At 50.7% G+C, this 20,088-nt stretch overlaps 1 pseudogene across 1 annotated transcript in view; it reads right to left on the bottom strand.

Moving 5' to 3' along the window:
• Positions 1-2,063: 2,063 nt before the first annotated feature.
• LOC308052578 (olfactory receptor 14J1-like) overlaps positions 2,064-20,088 on the bottom strand; it is a 33,725-nt pseudogene continuing 15,700 nt past the window's right edge. Inside the window, exon 2 of the transcript in view lies at positions 2,064-2,684. The product of the transcript in view is annotated as an olfactory receptor 14J1-like (transcript). The remainder of the gene's footprint in view (positions 2,685-20,088) is intronic.

Here is a 20,088-nt window from a genome sequence, read left to right as displayed (position 1 = left end):
GTTTCTCCTGGTTGTTCATGCAGTAACAAGCTGGGCTGGATATTTGGAGAGAGGAACTCTTCCTAAGGGCTTCCAATGGGCTTGGGGATGGTCTAGATGCATTCAAGGACCTTTACATCCTTGTTGTAAAAATATGTGGGTCCCTGAACTGCACACAGCTCTCAAGGTGAGGCCACACTAATGCTGAATACAGCAGCATAGTCACCTCTTTTGGCCACATGGCCATGCTGTGTTTGATGCACCCCAGGATGCCGTTTACTGTCTTGACTGCTGGGGGACAGTGTTGCCTCCTATTGACCCTGTGGCCAACCATCACACCAGATCCCTTTCTGCAGGGCTGCTCTCCAGCCGCTCTCTCCCAATCTACACTTGCACTCAGTGTTACTCTATCCCAGGTGAACAATTCCAACTCTTGGACTTGTTCAATTTCATGCCAAGTGCTGGGTCCTGCATTTGGGTCACAACAACCCCAGGCAGCACTACGGGCTCAGGAAAGAGCGACTGGAAATCTGCCCAATGGAAAAGGCCCTGGGGGTGTTGATGGACAGTGACAGAACATGAGCCAGCGTGTGCCCGGGTGGCCAAGAAGGCCACCAGCATCCCAGCATGCATCAGGAATAGTGTGGCCAGCAGGACCAGGCAAGTGATCATCCTTCTGTTCTTGGCACTGGTGAGGCAACACCTCAAATACTGTGTTCAGTTTTGGACCCCTCACTACAAGAAAGACCTTGGGGTGCTGGGGTGAGTTCAGAGAAGGGCAACAAAGCTGGTGAGGGGTCTGGAGAACAAGTCAGATGGGGAACAGTGGAGGTAACTGGGGCTGTTTAGCCTGGAGAACAGAAGGCTGAGGGGAGACCTTATTACTGTCTACAGCTACCTGAAAGGAGGTTGGAACATGGAGGGTGTTGGTCTGTTCTCTAATGTAGCAAGTGGTAGAAGGAGAGGAAACGGCCTCAAGTTGCACCTGGGAATATTCAGTTCATATATTAGGAAAAGTTTCTTCATGGAAGAGTTTGTGAAGCATTGGAACAGCCTGCCCAAGGAGTAGTTGAGTGATCATCCCTGGAGGTGTTTAAAAGACATATAGATGAGGTTTTTAGGGACATGGTTTAGTGCCAGAGTTAGGTTAATAATTGGACTCAATGATCTTGAGAGTCTCTCCCAAATTAAATTATCCTATGATCTCTTTGGGATGAGAAACGTGATGGGGCAGCTCACCCAGATGGAGTACTGGGATGGATGGATGGATGGATGGGTGGATAGATAGATGGACTGGGACAGAGAGGGGGATCAGCCTATCAGCCTAAGGGCTGGGGCCAGCCATGGCATGATGGAAGCAAGGCCAGACCTACTTTGTCCCCTGCTCTTGTTTCCTCCTGTGCCAGCCCCTCTCACCAGCACACGACTCATGGCCAGGACCTCTTCATGCTGCTCCTGCTACCGCAGTGACAGAGCAGCCTGCCCTGAGCTGGGGAATGCAGAAACAGGGTTCTGTGGGTCATTCATTCCCCTGTTGAAGCACAGAGCACAGCGAGCAGGCTGTGGTGCCTGGAAACCACAGCGAGACAGTCCAAGGCAGATCACTGAAGGTCCTTCATCATCTCCAGGAACACTGGGCACCCACAGATGGACACTCAGACCAGCACCATGATGTAACATGGTGCTCCATGTCCTCCCCTGAGCCATGAAAAACACAAGTACAGCAGCATGGCCTTGTGGGGTAAATTTATTCAGGCTGACCTCAGCTTTGGAAGAAGGGCCCAAGCTCCAAATACTGAGACTGAGGAAATCCCGTTTTGTGGGGTGTTTCAAAAAGATGACTGCAATTTCAGAAATACAGTGATTTCAAAATGGGTCCACACCTGTATTACAGAGATGTGACACAGGACACGAGCTGTACCACGGCCCCAGAAACAGGTAGACAGGCCTCTGAGTTGCTGCTCTGGAGAGGTGCCGTGGGTGAAGAAATTCCTTGACAAAAATGGCTATCACAGATGAAATGCTCAATGCACAGGAGGTATCTGAGATGAACTGGAAATCACTTCTGAAGAGACACAGGTAACTTATTGCTGCTGACAGAAAAATGATTGAATCAGCTTCTTCAGTGCCACTTTGAGCTCCTGGTTCCTCATGCTGTAGATGAGGGGGTTCACTGCTGGAGCCACCACTGAGTACAGAACTGACACCACCACATCCAGGCTTGGGGAGGAGATGGAGTGGGGCTTCAGGTTGGCAAATAAGGCAGTGCTGATGAACAGAGAGACCACGACCAGGTGAGGGAGGCAGGTGGAAAAGGCTTTGTGCCGTCCCTGCTCAGAGGGGATCCTCAGCACGGCCCTGAAAATCTGCACATAGGACACCACAATGAACACAAAACATCCCTCAAAAAAAAAAAGCACTAAACATGAGAAGCCCAAGTTCCCTGAGGTAGGAGTGTGAGCAGGAGAGCTTGAGGATGTGGGGGATTTCACAGAAGAACTGGCCCAGGGCATTGCCCTTGCACAGGGGCAGTGAAAATGTATTGGCCGTGTGCAGCAGAGCATGGAGAAACCCAGTGGCCCAGGCAGCTGCTGCCATGTGGACACAAGCTCTGCTGCCCAGGAGGGTCCCGTAGTGCAGGGGTTTGCAGATGGCAACATAGCGGTCGTACGACATAATGGTGAGAAGGTAAAACTCTGCTGAAACTAAAAAGGCAAACATAAAGAGTTGTGTAGCACATCCTGTCTAGGAAATGACCTCAGTGTTGGCCATGGACTTGGGGACAATGGTGATAGAGATGGAGCCCAGGTCAAGGAGGGCAAGGTTGAGCAGGAAGAAGTACATGGGGGTGTGCGGGTGCTGGTCCCAGGCTATGGTGGTGATGATGAGGCCGTTGCCCAGGAGAGCAGCCAGGTAGATGCCCAGGAAGAGACAGAAGCGCAAGAGCTGCAGCTCCGTGTGTCTGTGAAGGGCAGGAGGAGGAACTGGGTGATGGAGCTGCTGTTGGACATTTGCTTTTCCTGAGGACGGGGCGTTGTCATGAGAAAAAAAAAAAAAGACAATGAGAATCCAGGGCAGAATCCTCTGACAAAAATCAAACCAACTCACATAGACCCTCCCCTGTCACACACAGACACTCTCGTGTTTTTCTAGGAGTACCTTTTTCAGCACTGTGGCTGCAGCCCTGCTTGAGGCTGGAAAATATGCAAACAAGAGCGGGGCCTCTGCTCATGGGCCATCGATAAGTCAGCCCAGCTCTGCAGAAGTTGGGCCAGGGAATGGTGGGGACTGTCCTGGTTCTGCTAACACAGAAGGGCTGTCAGCACTTACTTTCCCAGTGATAGGGAACAGAGATGGTGAAGGCAGTTTAGGAGTTCCAGGTTTTTTTACATATCCCCCCATATTCACTGCAGAGTGTTGCTGGGTATCAGAAAAACACAGCATTTCTGCTGCACTCAGGGAGAACAGAGCGAGCCCTGTGAGACCAGAGGGTGCCTGTGGGTCAGTGCAGAGTGAGGGCAGCTGCTCTGTCCCTCTGTCCTGCTCCAGCTGCCCTGGGCTGGCACCTTTTTGAGATGGGGGCTGATCACACTCCCATGTTACCCTGAAATCCACCAGGCACTGCTGAGAGCAGAGGGATCCATCTCAGACCATGACATGTCCCAACCTTTCCTAAGGTCTCAGCACCCAACGTTTAGCCCAGGACACACACAGCTCATTCCCCAGCCCCACAGACTGCATTGCCCACAGCCTACAGGTCAGAGCACAGCTGGGACACGTGCCCATGGACACACCTGCAGGAAGGGACCCCCAAGATCAGGCTGTGACTCTGCAGCTGAAACTGCCATCCCCAGAGAGCCTGACAGCAAGAACAAGATCCCAACAGCAGTGACCCAGAGCAGGGGAGCAAGAAGGAAAATGCGGTGAGGGTGGGGGTGAGAGAGGCCAGGGCAGAGGCAGCCAGGCACTCAGACAGCGTCCCCCTTCCCCAGCTGTGCAGCCACCTCCCAGACACCAACAGTGCCGGGCAGCTGCTCTCAGCCCCTGTGCTCTGCAGAGGAACTGCAGCTCTGGCTGCACAGGAGCTGCTTCATGCCTTGGAGCCCCCGGCCCTGAGGGCAGAGGCTTTGCTGGGTGGGACAGGAGGCCAGGGGACTGCTCACAGGAGGGATCTGACCTGCAGGGGATCACAGGGACTTTTCTCTCTTCTCCCTCCCATAATCCTTCCGGGTTTTGTTTCCTCTCATTTCTGATCATTTCCCTGCTGCCTGGAGATTCTCCCCTGGGAGGTGTTTCCCTGTCCATGTCTGTTCCCGGTCAGTGCTCACAGACCATCCCACCCTCTGTGCCCTCCCCCTGGCCCTACAGATCCTGCCTGTTCACAGGGCACTGCCTGGGGGCATCTTCCTGTCTGCAGGCTGGAAAACAGGACAGGTCAGACTAAGGCTGACGGGTCCAGCCAAGGTGATGCAGGTGCTGTGCACAGGCAGAGGGGTGGGGAAGGGATGTCATGACCCTTCTGGCAGATGTGCTGATCAATCACAGTTGCAGTTCAGGAGTCTCAGTGACTTGTTTCAGCATGAGAGCTCATTTTCATTTTATCCTTTCCTGCATCCCCCACCCCTTGGGAGAGGAAACTGAAAAGACAGGCTCAGGAAAGCTCCTTATCTGTCTGCTAATCTTTGCATTGATCTTGTCTTTGGGTCATCACCTTAGATAAATCCTGCAGGTGATCTGGAGCTGTGAGCAGTGATGACCCACACAGCACCCTCTCCTACAACATGACCCTGCCCTACCAGATCTTGCTCCTTCCACCCACAGCTTCTCCCCACAGCACTGTGGGGCTCTCCCAGGCAGGCTGAGCACTGACCCTGGCAGGCGTCAGAGTCCCTGCCCGGCACAGCCCTGGGGTGCAGGGACCCTGCTCTGCAGGACAGCCCTGGGCACCCCTGCCTGTGCAAACAGCTTCTCACATCTGGAGTCATCCTTAGCAGGAGGCAGCTGCCATGTGTTATCCCTCTGATGGTTTAAGGAGGAAATCCCTGATCTCTTGCAGGTCCTCCTTATCTATACAAGAAAATTTCTAATAGTTTTACTTACGTATCTCATTTGATGTCACAGCGTTAGGAAATTCCACCAAAATCTACAGATGTAATAGTGTGCAGCCACAGACTTAGTGTCTGTGAAGATTTCTCTCCTTGTGAACTCACAGCAATCCTTCTCCCACATTTCCTTTCCCCTCTCTCTGCCTGGCTCTTGTGCCCTCGGTGCTGCAGGCAGAGCCCTCAGCCCTGCTGCGTGTGCAGAGGAGCTGCTCCTGGGCAGAGCTGTCTCTCTGCAGCGCTGCCGCTGCCATGAGCTCCCTGTGTCCCAGGAGCCCAGCCCAGCTCAGCAGCACAGGAGCAGCCCATGATGTCCCTTTCTCTGTCCCCTCTGGGCTCCTCCAGGTGTCCCTGGGGCTCCAGGGGCACATCCTTTCAAACAACCTCAATTAATCAGTGATGTTGATTCTCTCTCCTCTTCAGAGACACTTCTCACCAGCATTGTATTTTTCATTTTAAAAAATGAATCGGTATGAGAATCATCTTTTCTTGTCCCATCATTAGACAGGACACCAGGAATGTTGCAGCAAAGGATTTTATTTTTCCAAGCTGGGGAGGAATATCTTCAGTTGAATGAGTTTAGGCATTCTATTCTGGTTCTATACTCCCAGGTCTAGAGAGACATTCATCAGTCTTTGGCCATGTCATGTCTGTGCTCTGAATCAAAGCCTTTGCACACATGGGCTCTTGGACACTTGGTACCACGTTTCTTGTGGCAGGTCAGAGCTGAGCTGGTGCCACAGTTGGGGTGGCTCAGCCCAGATGTGAGGCCATGTCCTCAGCCAGGAACCTGACTGGGGAGCTGGAGCTGTCAGTGCTGCAGACAGAGCTGTGACACGGATGGAATGAACTGCCAGGCAGGGTGGCAGGATTAAGTTCATCCGGTCTGCAAGGACAGCAGCCTCCAAGCACAGCAACAGTCCAGATCAGAACTCAGTCCAGACCTGGAAGGCAATTCAAGGCCCCATAATGAGCTGTTACTTCTGCAGGAACAGTTAAAGGACAAACAAAGACACTTTATAGCTACTGATGAATTTAATAAGAGAAAGAGTTGAGAATTTCCATGTCCTCTTGTTCCCTGTCTTCACCAGAAATGTTTCCTAGGTCTCTCTGACATGTGACGGGAATCTGGAGAACAACCAGCAGTGGATGGAGATCAAGTCAGGGGTCATTGGAACTAACACAATCCTTTCCAGTCAATGGGACAGCAGGGCCAGCATCCCAGGAGCTGGGACAGCAGAACAATGTCACAATGAGGCCACCTTCCACCATCTTGGAAAGCTCATGGAGATTGTGGAGACTCTGTATCAAAAACAGCGTGGTCAGCAGGACAAGGGCAGTGATCCTTCCCCTGTGCTCTGCATTGGGGAGGCCACACCTGGAATGTTGTGTTCAGTTCTGGGCCTCTCAGGTCACGAAATACATTGAAGTGCTGGAGCGGGTCCAGAGAAGAGCAACAAGACTGGGGAAGGGACTTGAACACAAGCCCTATGGGGAGAGGCTGAGGGAGCTGGGCTTGTTTAGTCTGGAGAAGAGGAGGCTTAGAGGTTAGCTCAGCACTCTCTAGAACTACCTGAAGGGCAGTTCTAGCCAGGGGGTTATTGGGCTCTTCTCCCAGGCATCAGCAATAGGACAAGGGGGCATGGGCTTCAATTCTGCCAGGGGAAATTTAAGGCTGGAGATAAGAAAGCAATTCTGTGCAGAGAGAGTGGTCAGGCATTGGAATGGCTGCCCAGGGAGGTGCTGGACTCACCGGCCCTGGAGATTTGTAAACTGAGATTGGACATGGCACTTAGTGCCATGATCTAGTCAATGGACTGGAGTTGGACCAAGAGTTGAACTGGATGATCTATGAGGTCTTTTCCAACCCAGTCCATTCTGTGATTCTGTGATTTTCAAATTAGGGAGAGCTCTCAGGTTCTCCCTGATCACAGGAATAATTCACATGAGGTGCAGGGCTGCTTTACAAGTGCCCCCAAACAGTCCTGACAACTTTTCCATCCTTTCTCTTTTTCCCTGAGCCAAGATCTTCTTTTTTGCTGTCCTAATGCCTTTCCAGAAAGAACAGCCCATGTTGTTAACCCTTTCAGAGCAGGTCGCTCAACAGGTGTCAGCATCCATGTACAGAGTCTGCTCATCAGCCAGGCAGCAAATTCATCACTATAGAAATGGAGACGAGGCTCTTGACCAGCTCCTTGCAGCGAGCAATTGGCACAACTTGTCTGCTGAGATTCCAGGGAACACCTGAACGTTAAGAACCGAGAAGTTTTAGTCCTCACTGAGTTTCCTGGTTCATCTCCTGACCCATGTGGTGCTCCAGGCTGTGAAGAGAATCCAAACCAACTTGTTGACTGGGCTAGTTCCGTTTTACATGGTGCCAAACAGGGCAGAGAACTTGGCTTATAACTCCAATCTCTGCTGCACAGTTGGGACTTCAGAGATTAGAAATATAGGGAATGATGTTGTGTCAGTGCACACCACATAAAGATTCTGGCTTCCTTTTTGCCTTTTCACTAAGCTGGGATCTGTTCCTTGGCTTTCATTGGCTAAAAAGGAAATAACTCACCTATGCCACCTGGCCCTCACACCAGAAAAAGAAAGGAGAAAATGTATGGAAGAGGGATGAACTGGGAGAAATTCTGACCAATAGGTGTATTCTTTCAATAATAAAAAAGGTAGAAGTGAGAGAAAGCACTGTTCTAATTGCTTCATAGAAGATGCCAACTACTGAAACACAATATGTATTTTGAGAAGTGAGAATGACTGCTGGGAGCTTTAGTTCCTCACCATAACCAAGAATACGGAGTGTTCTGTTATGGTTATTAGTGATAGTACCACTATTCAAAAACATCCTTGAAAATGTCGCTGTCATCCCTTGGCTCCAAAGCTAAGCCCGCTCAGTATTTGACAAGACTGCTTCAAACATCCGTGACCCAAATCTTTTACCCAAGGAAGGGAAAAACTTCCAGTGCAGGCACCAAACCAGTGCCCAACCTGCCTGGAGAGCCAGGACAGTTGTGCCACACAAGATCCACCCTGGACAGAAGCTACAGTTAGTGAGAATTGAAATATTTAAACTAAAATCGTAGAATCACAGCATTATAGAATAATTTGGTTGGGAAAAGACACATAAAAACATGGAACTCCAACATAAGAACTCCACATAAGAACTCCAACAATAAACCATATCCCTAAGTGCCACATCTGCACATCTTTTAAATACCTCAAGCAATGGAAGCTCCAATCCTGCTGTAGTTGGACATAAGATACTGGTCATGGCTGTGAGTCCAGCCCTGGCTGGCAGAATGTCTCACACCCTCACTGAGGAGGGCAGGGGTCTGGGAGATGGGAGCACGTTTCAGTTTCCAGATCACAGCACAGAGCCCAAACCATCCTGCCCTTGGACTCAGGATCCCATTTCATGAGATGTAAAGCTGGTGGCCTTCTGTGGATAATCATGTTGAAAGGCACGAAAAGTCCTTCAGGTGTTTGTGTAATTTGTCTAGGGATGTCAGTTTTATATGGTTATGTTTAAATATCTGTAAAATAGTACACTGCATCAGTGGTCGCCCTTCTGGCAATGACAATTAAATAAGTATTTGCACTATAAGGCTCCATACCCCATCCACAAGCACACATCTAAGTGGTTCAGATGAAGGGTGGTCTGGCAAACGTCACCCTTTGTGTCCCCAGGTGATGGACACTGCTCATGTGCCTCTGCAGAGAGTGCCAGGAGCTGGATCCCCTTCTCGGGACAGACTCCTTCCAGGAGAGACACAGACACAGGGGGAACTCATCGGGGCTTTACGACATTTCACTGGGCATCAGTTTTGACATATTGGGTGCTGTCCTGTGACTGCCCTTCCTGCACAAATGATCATACAAACACAACCATTTAGTGGTCATAAAGGGGCTGTTATGGACAAGAAAGTTCACCGTGAACTGTGGAGAGAGCGAGGAAGCTTACAATAAGCACCAGGAAGAACCAAGGAGCTCAAGGCCTCTTCTGAAGAGCAGGAGGCCTGAGCAGCCGTGATTGGCCATTGTAGGTGTGGGAGAGGGTCAGGGCATGTCAGGGAGCAGCAATGAGATGGCTGATGGCTTCAGTGAACCCTTCCAGCCATGTCTGAGCCCAGCAATGGAAAGCAGTTGATGTCTGCAGGTGGAGGAGGAACAGGAGGAAGATTTCCTGGGAATACGGAAGGAAGAAAGGCCTGTCTTGGGCTAATCATGTATGGCAGTGCCATTTTCATGCTGTGGGCATGGCTGTGCCTGGGAGATGGGGAACGGCTGCTGCTGGGGTGGCTGTGTTCAGTCATGGCCCATGAGCTGACCCTGCTCTGCTCCTCTCTTACACTGCCCACACTTGGATGGTCCTCAGGAATCATCCATGAACCTGGTGGATCCATGAACCTCCTGGAGTGATTGGTATGGAACCAAATAGAGGATTCGAGCAAGTTTGGGACAGGAACACTGAGGTGACTGGTGACCATTGCCAGGTGTATGAAAGAAGCTGGATGAGTTGTGAGGAGCTCACAGGCATTTCCAACTCCACAGAAAACAAGAGCCTTACAATTAAACCAAGATCTGTTGGCATAAAACTCACCACCAAAACACAAAACACTCACACTGACCACAAGAAAAGCTTTGAAAAACATTGGAGAAAAATCTACCAGGTCCCAGGGGTCAGGGCTCAGCCATTCTGGTGATGAACAAGCATCAAGGGCTGACATGGCATCAGAGCCACCTCCACATGGCCCTCAACACCTGGAACCAGCCAGCGTCTCCAAGTCTTCCCTTCAGCAGCCTCCAGGGACAGGGACCTGCACTGGTTGTTTCCTTCACAGCTGTGTCACTGATGGCCCTTCATGGGGTCCCAAACACCCTCAGAAACGTGGGGTTTGCTTCTGCCTTTCACTTCATTAGAGGCTTGTTCATTCTCTCAGTAGCTGCAGTTCAGGATCATGGCAGCAGAGGGCTCACTAACATCTATAATGCTCTTAAACGCCAAGGCTCTGTGCGTCATTTTCCTAAAGGCTTCAGGTCTGGTGTGGATAATTAGAGAGATTTCAGGAACAGCCAAACAGAGAACATTTCCATAATAAATAGCAATAAAGTAAAATTTCTTCTATTTCATTCCCTGTTCGCCCTTCCCTCCCTTTCCAGAACAAGTGGCACCAGCAGCCTCCAGTTCATATTGATGTGGAATGTCTCCTAGGAAACACTGAATATTTCAGAACAGTGCGTAACTAAATCACCATGTGACTGAGGAGACAGGCCAGGACACCTCAAGAGGAGTCACACTCCTCTGGACCAAGAGGTGGGTGTTCCTGGCAATTTCAGGTGCCACAGCACAGTGATACTTGTGTTCAGGGAGCTGGTAAAGGGACCCATCTCCTGTTCTGTAACGGTGTCTGAGTTTGCTCAGGTCACCCCTGACTTGAGCCCCATCCACTGCTGGGTGTTCTCCAGACTCCTGCCTTCAGGAACAAAGTCCCAGGAGACCTTGCTGGTGAAGATGGAGGCAAAGAAGCCATGAAGAACCTCAGTCCCATCTGATTCTACTCTTATGAAGTTCAGCGGCAGGCCCACGTTCACCCTGTCTATTCTCTTACTGCAAGTGAAGCTCTGTCAGCTCATCTTACTGTCCTTCCCGTGCAGGTATCAAGTCCAGGGCAGCTTTGTCATCATCCCCGCATCCATGGACAAGGTTTCTAAATTCCTCCATTACAGCTTCCCCTGCTTCCACCTCCTGTGTGCTGCCTTTGCGCCCTGCAGCTCCATCAGTGCAGATGAGCAGCCTCACAAGATAAATGCTTCTTTTCATGTGTGCTTGGGGAGATCATTCTTGTGCTTGGAGCAGGATGTCCTGTAAGACTTGCCATATTTCCTGAGCTCCTTCACTCTTCAGACCTACTTCCATGTCACCACATCACACAGCATCCCCCAGTATGTCAAAGTCTTCTCCTCTGGATTCCACCAGCCTGTGCTCTGCTGCTGGCCTTTCTTTTTCTGCTATGGTGCCTGGGACCCCTCTGTGTCCTGGTCACAACAGCCAAGGTGGACACTGATGTTCACATCCTTCTCTAGCTCTTCCTTGTTTCCCAGTTCCAGATCCAGGTGAGCATCACTCTCATTGGCCCACAATGCAGACATCTTAAGTAGTTGGCCAAAGATCCTCTGGACTGTTGGCAGATTTGCCTGACCCATGAATGTCAGGGCAATTACAGTTCCCCATAGGAAGCTGCTCATTGACTGGAGATTTCCTTGCTTTGATGATGGAAGATCTTTTCCATTACTTCTCCATTATCGAGTGGTTTGCAACACCCAAAACATTGTCACCCTATGCTGGGTTTCATGCCAGCGTCTTAGAACTGGATGTGAGTGCGGCTGTGCTACAGCTGTCACCTCTCTGAGAAGACAACAGGGTTTGACCAATGTCAGACAGAGCCGATTTCAGCTGCTCCAAGATGGACCCACTCCTTGCCCAATCTGAGCCACTCAGTGATGCTGGCAGCACCTCTGGGATATTGTATTTGAGAAAGGATAAAAAATGCTGCACAACAGCAGGTGGGAGAGAGGAGGGAGGAGATGGGAGAGAAAAGCACTGCAGACACCAAGGTCATATCCCACAGGACCTAAGAAGGTCCCTCAGCAGGCCAAATCCTGCTCTCCTGAAATCCTGCTCTTGGCCTTGTTCTCATCTCCCAGCAGCCTCAGCTCCACTTTCCCATCCCTGACTGTTCCATCCTGACCAACTCTTTCTGGTTTGTAAGTGTGAAGTCCCACAGGGCACCTCACCCCACTGACTCCTCAGTCACCCGTGTCAGGAAGATGTTTTCAATGAGCTCCAAACCCCTCCAAACCCCTCCACCATTTCCAGCCCTGGCCCCTCAACCACAGATGTTGTTCTTCCCTGCATGGATGGACACCAAATGAGTAGTTCAGCAGTGCAGGTTTGTTTTGTATAGATGAGATGCAAGAATGCACATTATGTATGTGAGGTGACATGAACCTGAGTGAGCACAAATACCATCTGGTTATTCCAGGGGGTTCCATAAGGGCCCGTTGGACAGACAGTGTCTCGAGATCACTTCATGTTGGGAGTAACATCCCACGGGAAAACACGTGAATGCAGCCCTGGATGTGCTTCCTTGAACTGAGCTCCCTGTGTCCATTCCACATGACATGGGACATCTCAGATGAGTGCAGAGCAGGGGGACACACCTTAGGGCTGAGGTACCTCCCATCCCTTGGGAGTGGCAACAGGAGGTTTTCATTGAACAGATGAGCTGTGAGCATGCACATCATGTATGTGAGGTGAGAGGAACCCGAGGTGAGATGAGCTCAAGTGAAACCAAACAGCCATTCCCTGAGGTTCCATGAAGGCCTGTGCAGCAGACAGTGTCTACAGGTCACTTCACGTTGGATGTTACATACCAGAGAAATCTGCCTGGATGCAGCACTGGGATGTTTCCCCACTCAAATCATTAGTAGGAAATATATTTGATAACTTTGATAAAATAAGCATACATTCATCTGGTCAGGTATTGGGCCATAGGAGTTTTATGGATGGGTATGGTGTGTTAGGACATCAGTTGTGTCCCAGTATCTCATAATCCAGCAAGAAGCATGTATGTGTAAAGGAGACAGTGAGGTCAGTTCTGTGTCTAGAGGTGACAGCCCAGCAGAAGGGACATGGCTGGGAAAGAATCTCTGCCCAAGTACCCAAAGGCCCTACCCAAAAAGAGCCCTTGCAGACGGGTTGTCATGTCCATTCCACATAAGAACATGATGGGACAGCAGCAGGAACATGGTCGCGTTTGTCAGAGAAGCAGAAAGGCCAACAGCAGTCAGGGGATTTAGAAGATCAGTGTGAGGCTCCTTCTCTCAGGTAAAAGATCTCTAAACATCTTGTGAGTTGGGTTCCATGCATGAAGGCCTGTTTGTGAGATGGCTGAGCTTTCCTTGGTAATAGCAAAAAGCAGAAGAGGGGAAAAAAAGTTCAGAAAGTGCAACTTGGAAGGTGAGGACTGGATATGAGGAGGAAGAAATGTCACTGGAAGGGCAGTGCTGTAGGGCAAGAGGTGACCCAGAGGGAGCTGGATCAGCCCATGGTTTGTGAACCCCGGCACAGCCCTGGGGTGCAGGGACCCTGCTCTGCAGGAGAGCCCTGGGCACCCCTGGGTGCTCACCCGGCTTCACAGCTGTTCAACATGGCCTGACAAGAGCCCCGTCCTTACAGATCCCACAAGCTGTGCCTGTGCCAGTTTCAGGAGATGCCTCCAGGAGCTACAGCTGCACTGCCCTGCACCAGAGACTTACCATGGCAAGGGCTGCAAAGGTTTCTCCTCCAGTGAGCTCTCAGTCATCCTCCCAGTCCTGAGCACCTTTAATCTCTCTCTGCCTTGCTCGTCTCCTGAGATCCCAAGGCAGAGCCCTCAGCCCTGCTGCGTGTGCAGAGGAGCTGCTCCTGGGCAGAGCTGTCTCTCTGCAGCGCTGCCACTGCCATGAGCTCCCTGTGTCCCAGGAGGCCAGCCCAGCTCAGCAGCACAGGAGCAGCCCAAGGCGCTTTAATGACCCCTCTGGTGGGTTTGGTGCTGAGTCCATGAACCTCAGACCCTGGAGGAAGGTGATGAAACTTCTCAAGAAGTCAAATTTAGATTCTAACTCCAAAGTTTCTTATACTGTTAATGGGTCCCACTGAGGGAACCTACTGAGAAACAATATCCCGGTTCGGTTAGAGGAGAAAACTGGAGGTCAGGAAAAGCAAAGTAAAGGTGGCTCTGATGCTGAATATACTTGGTTGTGTTTCTTTAACCAAAAGCCAAGCCCTGACCCCCAGCCCTAGGAAGGCAGATCCTGTCCCTCTCACGTTGCCCAGGGCCCTTCCTGGGACAGTGTGATGTGGGGCTGTGCAAGGCCAAGGACAGGACTATGGTCCCACCCCTCCCAGGTCCCTGGCTGGGGACAAGGAGGCCATGAGGCCCCTGTGCTGCAAGGACAAGGTGTCTCCTCACAGGCATCAGAGGTACAGACAACAGCCATAGCCAAGGGGAGAAAGAGCTCATGTCTGGTAGGGCTTTCAGCCTCTTTCCATCCCGTGATCATCTCCACGACAGCCTGTCCTGTGCTGTGGCATCCCCTGCACCTCTTTCCCTGCAGGCTGCAGACATCCCCCCTGCTGCCCCACCTTGCTCCCGTCTGAGCATCTTCCTTCCTTTGCTGAGATCTCTCCATCCTCCCCAGCTGCTCCTTGAAGCACAAAGCCTTGGGGTGATGCAGACTCCCTCTGCTGACCTGCTCCACCACAGCACTGCCCTTCCATCACATTCCTTTCTGCTCATGTCCAGCCTGGACCTCCCCAGCTGCACTTTGGGCCATTATTTCTTTCTCATGCTCTTTCCCACTATGCAGAAAACCTCCACCACCTCTGAAACCACCCTTCAAGCACTCTCAGGCTACTCCTGCGCTGCTGCAGCCTCCCCAGCGCTGCTGGGCCAAAGCAGCCCAGATCCCTCAGCACCCCACACCATGTGCACAAGGTGCTGAACCTGCCTTGGCACAGCCCTGCACTCTGCAGTTCCTCCCTGCTGCTCCAGACTGGGAAGCCGCACACTGGCACACACCCGTGTGTGTGGGTCACACCAGTGCTGAACCGAATGGGATGAAAACTGCAGGTGTCTGGGTCCCCACACTCCTCCTCATGCAGCCCCGTGTGCAGCTGCCTTGTTCATGGTGAGCGTGCACCACGGGCTGCTGTGGGGACCTTGTAGTGTCCAGGCCCTTCTCCTCAGGGTCACTGAGAACTCATCATTTCATGTTGTCAAAATTCAGAGATTTCTGATGGGCGAACAACAGATATTCACAAGGTCTGGACTCTCCCTGGACTGAAGCTCCAATTTCTCAGCTGTTATTTTTTGCACACAGGTGGTTCATCCTGATGAGAGTCTCTCTCCCAACATAACAACATGAAGCGTTACGGGACACTATAGATATCATCTCCTGAGTAAAAAGTGGGGTCTTGGGTGTCTGATGCTCATAATATCAGAGGTCTGGAGTCAAAGGGGTAGCTTCCCTTCAAGTGGGAGAGCAGCAGGAATGCGTGGAGCTCTGCCTGGGGACAGACAATGTCAGCTGAACGTTGAGGAGTCAGCATGAGAGGGCAGAACAACATGGGCAGTGTTGTGGTGACTGGACATCAGCTACAGACTCACTGATGAGGAAGAGGAATGAGATGAGGCCTCCTTCAGACAAATGAAAGAAGCCTCATGTTTCCAGGGCCGTGTCCTCATGGCAGACCTGAGATATCCCAATATCTGCAAGGAACCAGCCATCCAGGAGGGTCTGGAGCTCATTGACAACATCTTCCTGGCATGAGTGACTGAGGAATCAGTGGGGTGAGGTGCCCTGTGGGACTTCACACTTACAAACCAGAAAGAGTTGGTCAGGATGGAACAGTCAGGGCTGCGAAAGTGGAGCTGAGGCTGCTGGGAGATGAGAACAAGGCCAAGAGCAGGATTTCAGGAGAGCAGGATTTGGCCTGCTGAGGGACCTGCTTGGGTCCTGTGGGATATGACCTTGGTGTCTGTAGTGCTTTTCTCTCCCATTTCCTCCCTCCTCTCTCCCACCTGCTGTTGTGCAGCGTTTTTTACCCTTTCTCAAATACAATATCCCAGAGGTGCTGCTGGCATCACTGAGTGGCTCAGATTGGGCAAGGAGTGGGTCCATCTTGGAGCAGCTGAAATCGGCTCTGTCTGACATTGCTCAAACTCCTGTGGTGTTGTCAGAGAGGTGACAACTGTAGCACATCCACACTCACCCCCAGTTCCAAGACTTTGCCATATAAACCCAGTAGAGGGTGACAACATGTTGTGTGCTACAAATTACTTGATCACGGAGAAGAAATGGAAAAGATCTTCTGTACGTAACCTGAGGAAGTCACCAGTCAATGAGCAGGTTTCTATGGGGAACTGTAATTGCCCTGACATTCACTGGCCAGGAAAAGCTGCAGCTGCCAACAGTCCAAAGGATCTTGGGCCAACTGCTTAACATGTCTGCCTGATGGGCCAACACAGGTGATGTTCACCTGGATCTGGAATTGTGAAACAAGGAAGCCCTGGTGAGGGATGTGAACATCAGTGTCCACCTTGGCTGTTGTGACCAGGACACAGTGGGGTCCCAGGTACCAGAGGGGAGGAAGGAAGGCCAGCAGCAGAGCACAGGCTGGTGGGATCCAGAGGAGAAGTCTTTGACATACTGGGGGAGGGTGGGCAAAGTGGTGACATGGAAGTAGGTCTGAAGAGTGAAGGAGCTCAGGAAATCTGATCAGCCTTGCAGGATATCCTGCTCCTAGCACAAGAATGATCTCTCCAAGTACCCATGAACACAAGTATTTATCTCGTGAGGCTGCTCATCTGAACTGATGGAGCTCCAGGGCAAAAGGCAGCACAGAGGAGGTGGAAGCAGGGGAAACTGCCAAGGAGGAATTTAGAAACCTTGTCCATGGATGTGGGGATGATGACAAAGCTGCCCTGGACTTGATACCTGCACGGGAAGGGCAGTAAGACGAGCTGACAGAGCTTCACTTGCAGTAGAAGAATAGACAGGATGAACGTGGGCCTGCCGCTGAAATTCAGAAGAGTAGTATCAGGTGAGACTGAGGTTCTTCATGGCTTCTTTGCCTCCATCTTCACCAGCAAGGTCTCCTGGGACTTGGTTCCTGAAGGTAGGAGTCTGGAGAACACCCAGCAGTGGATGGGGCTCAAGTCAGGGGTGACCTGAGCAAACTCAGACACCGTTACAGAACAGGAGATGGGTCCCTTTACCAGCTCCCTGAACACAAGTATCACTGTGCTGTGGCACCTGAGATTGCCAGGAACACCCACCTCTTGGTCCAGAGGAGTGTGACTCCTCTTGTGGTGTCCTGGCCTGTCTCCTCAGTCACATGGTGATGTAGGCACCCTCTTTTCTGACATATTCAGTCTTTATCAGGAGATGCAACACATAAATATGAATTGGAGGCTGCTGATGCCACCTGTTCTGGAAAGGGAGGGAAGGGTGAGCAGGGAAGCAAATAGAAGAAATTTGGCTTTATTGCTATTTATTATGGAAATGTTCTCTGTTTGGCTGTTCCTGAAATCTCTCCAATCATCCACACCAGACTTGAAGCCTTTAGGAAAATGATGCACAGAGCCTTGGCATTTAAGAGCATTTTAGAAGTCAATGAGCCCTCTGCTGCCATGATCCTGAACTGCAGATATTGAAAGAACAAATCTCCAATGAAGTGAAAGGCAGAAGCAAACCCCAAGTTTCTGCCATGTGAGCTCTTGATGCTTGTTCATCACCAGAATGGCTGAGCCCTGACCCCTGGGATCTGGTAGATTTTTCTCCAATGTTTTTCAAGGCTTTTCCTGTGGTCAGCGTGAGTGTTTTGTGTTTTAGTTGTGAGTTTTATATCAAGTGATATTGCTTTAACTGCAAGTCTCTGGTTTTCTGTAGAGTTGGAAATGCCTGTGAGTTCCTCACAGCACATCCAGCTTCTTTCATTCTCCTGGCAAAGGTCACCAGTCACCACAATGTCCCAATCCCACACTTGCTCTAATCTTCTGTTTGGATCCACACCCATCACTGCAGGAGGTTCATGGATCCATCAGGCTCATGGATGATTCCTGAGGTCCATCCAAGTGTGGGCAGTGTAAGAGAGGAGCAGAGCAGGGTCACCTCATGGGCCATGACTGAACACAGCCACCCCAGCAGCAGCCGTTCCCCATCTCCCAGGCACAGCCATGCCCACAGCATGCAAATGGCACTGCCATACATGATTAGCCCAAGACAGGCCTTTCTTCCTTCCGTATTCCCAGGAAAATCTTCCTCCTGTTCCTCCTCCACCTGCAGACATCAACTGCTTTCCATTTCTGGGCTCAGACATGGCTGGAAGGGTTCACTGAAGCCATCAGCCATCTCATTGCTTCTCCCTGACATGCCCTGACCCTCTCCCACACCTACAATGGCCAATCACGGCTGCTCAGGCCTCCCGTTCTTCAGAAGACGCCTCGAGCTTCTTGGTTCTTCCTGGTGCTTATTGTAAACTTCCTCGCTCTCTCCAGAGTTCATGGTTACATTTCTTGTCCATAACAGCCCCTTTATGACCATGTTTCACTAAATGGTTGTTGTTTTATGATCATTTGTGCAGAAAGGGCAGTCACAGGACAGCACCCAATATGTCAACACTGATGCCGAGTGAAATGCCGTAAAGCCCCGATGAGTTCCCCCTGTGTCTGTGTCTCTCCTGGAAGGAGTCTGTCCCGAGAAGGGGATCCAGCTCCTGGCACTCTCTGCAGAGGCACATGAGCAGTGTCCATCACCTGGGGACACAAAGGGTGACGTTTGCCAGACCACCCGTCATCTGAACCACTTAGATGTGTGCTTGTGGATGGGGTATGGGGCCTTATAGTGCAAATACCTATTTAATTGTCATTGCCAGAGGGGCGACCACTGATGCAGTGTACTACTTTATAGATATTTAAATATAAGCATATAAAACTGACATTCCCAGACAAATTACACAAACACTTGAAGGACTTTTCATGCCTTTTAACATGATTATCGACAAAAGCCCCACCAGCTTTACATCTCAGGAAATGGGATCCAGAGTCCAAGGGCAGGATGGTTTGGGCTCTGTGCTGGGATCTGGAAACTCAAACGTGCTTCCATCTCCTAGCCCCCTGCCCTCCTCAGTGAGGGTGTGAGACATTCTGCCAGCCAGGGCTGAACTCACAGCCATGACCAGTATCTTATGTCCAACTGCAGCCAATGGTGTCCTGCCAGCTCAGGATTGGAGCTTCCATTGCTGGAGGTGTTTAAAAGGCATGCAGATGTGGCGCTTTGGGACATGGTTTGGTGGAGTACTTGGGAGTGTTAGATTTACGGTTTGACTCCATGTTCTTAAGGGTCTTTTCCAGCCTAAATTATTCTATGATTCTATGATTTGGGTTGAAACCATTTCAGTTCCATCACCCCCAGGTTCCCTCAGAGGTGGCTGTTGTGTGGCACAACTGTCCTAGCTTTCCAGGCAGGTTGGGCACTGGGTTGGTGTCTGCACTGGCAGTTTTCCCCTTCCTGGGGTAAAAGGCTGTTGAGGAGAGACAGTTGTAGAGATTTGGGTCACAGGGGTTTGCAGCAATCCTGTCAAAGTCTGAGCAGGATGAGCTTTGGAGCCCAGGAAAAATGGAGATGCTCTGAAGGATGTTTGTGAACAGTGGTGGAGTCACTAGTAACAGTAACATGGAACTCCTCATTCTCACTGGTGCTGATGATGAACTAAACCTCTTTAATTTCATTCCTAACAGTCATTCTTGCTTTTCAAAACATCTACTACACCTCAGCAGTTGTGTCTTGAAAGAAGTTCTTAGAATAATGCTTTTTCTCTCACTTCTTTTTTGTTTTAATCATTTAAAGAGTACATCTCTTGGACAGAATTACCCTCAAATTGTGCTTCTTTCATTACTTTTCTAGCTTTTAATTATTTCTGATGTGGTGTGATGTGGAGGTTGCATAGGAGAACAATTTCTTTTTGAGACAAAGAAGGCCAAAGAACAGATCCCAGGTCAGTGCAAAGGCCCAAAGGAAGCCAGAATCTTTATGTGTGTGCACTGACACACACTGTCACCTGCATTTCCAGTCTCTGCAGTCCCAACCGTGCAGCAGAGTCTGGAGTTCTGAGCTCCCTCATCTGCCCTGTGTGACACGTGTAAAATGGAACTACCCCAGTCCAATGGCTGGTTTTGATTCTCTTCACAGCCTGAAGCACCACATGGGTCTGGAGACAAGCCAGGATACCCAACCAGGACTCACATGCTCTGCACTTACAGTTCAGGTGTTCCCTGGCATCTCAGCAGACATGTCACGCTGACATCTGGGTGCAAGGTCAAGTGTCTCATCTCCATTTCTGCAATGGTGGCTTTGCTGCCTGGCCGTTGTGCAGACTCTGTACATGGATGCTGAC

Source organism: Nesoenas mayeri (assembly GCF_963082525.1).
Source record: "Nesoenas mayeri genome assembly, contig: SCAFFOLD_35, whole genome shotgun sequence".
In the NCBI taxonomy this organism is placed as follows: domain Eukaryota; kingdom Metazoa; phylum Chordata; class Aves; order Columbiformes; family Columbidae; genus Nesoenas; species Nesoenas mayeri.
The sequence above is the reverse complement of the archived record's forward strand: the minus strand, read 5'-3'. Positions and strand labels throughout refer to the sequence as shown.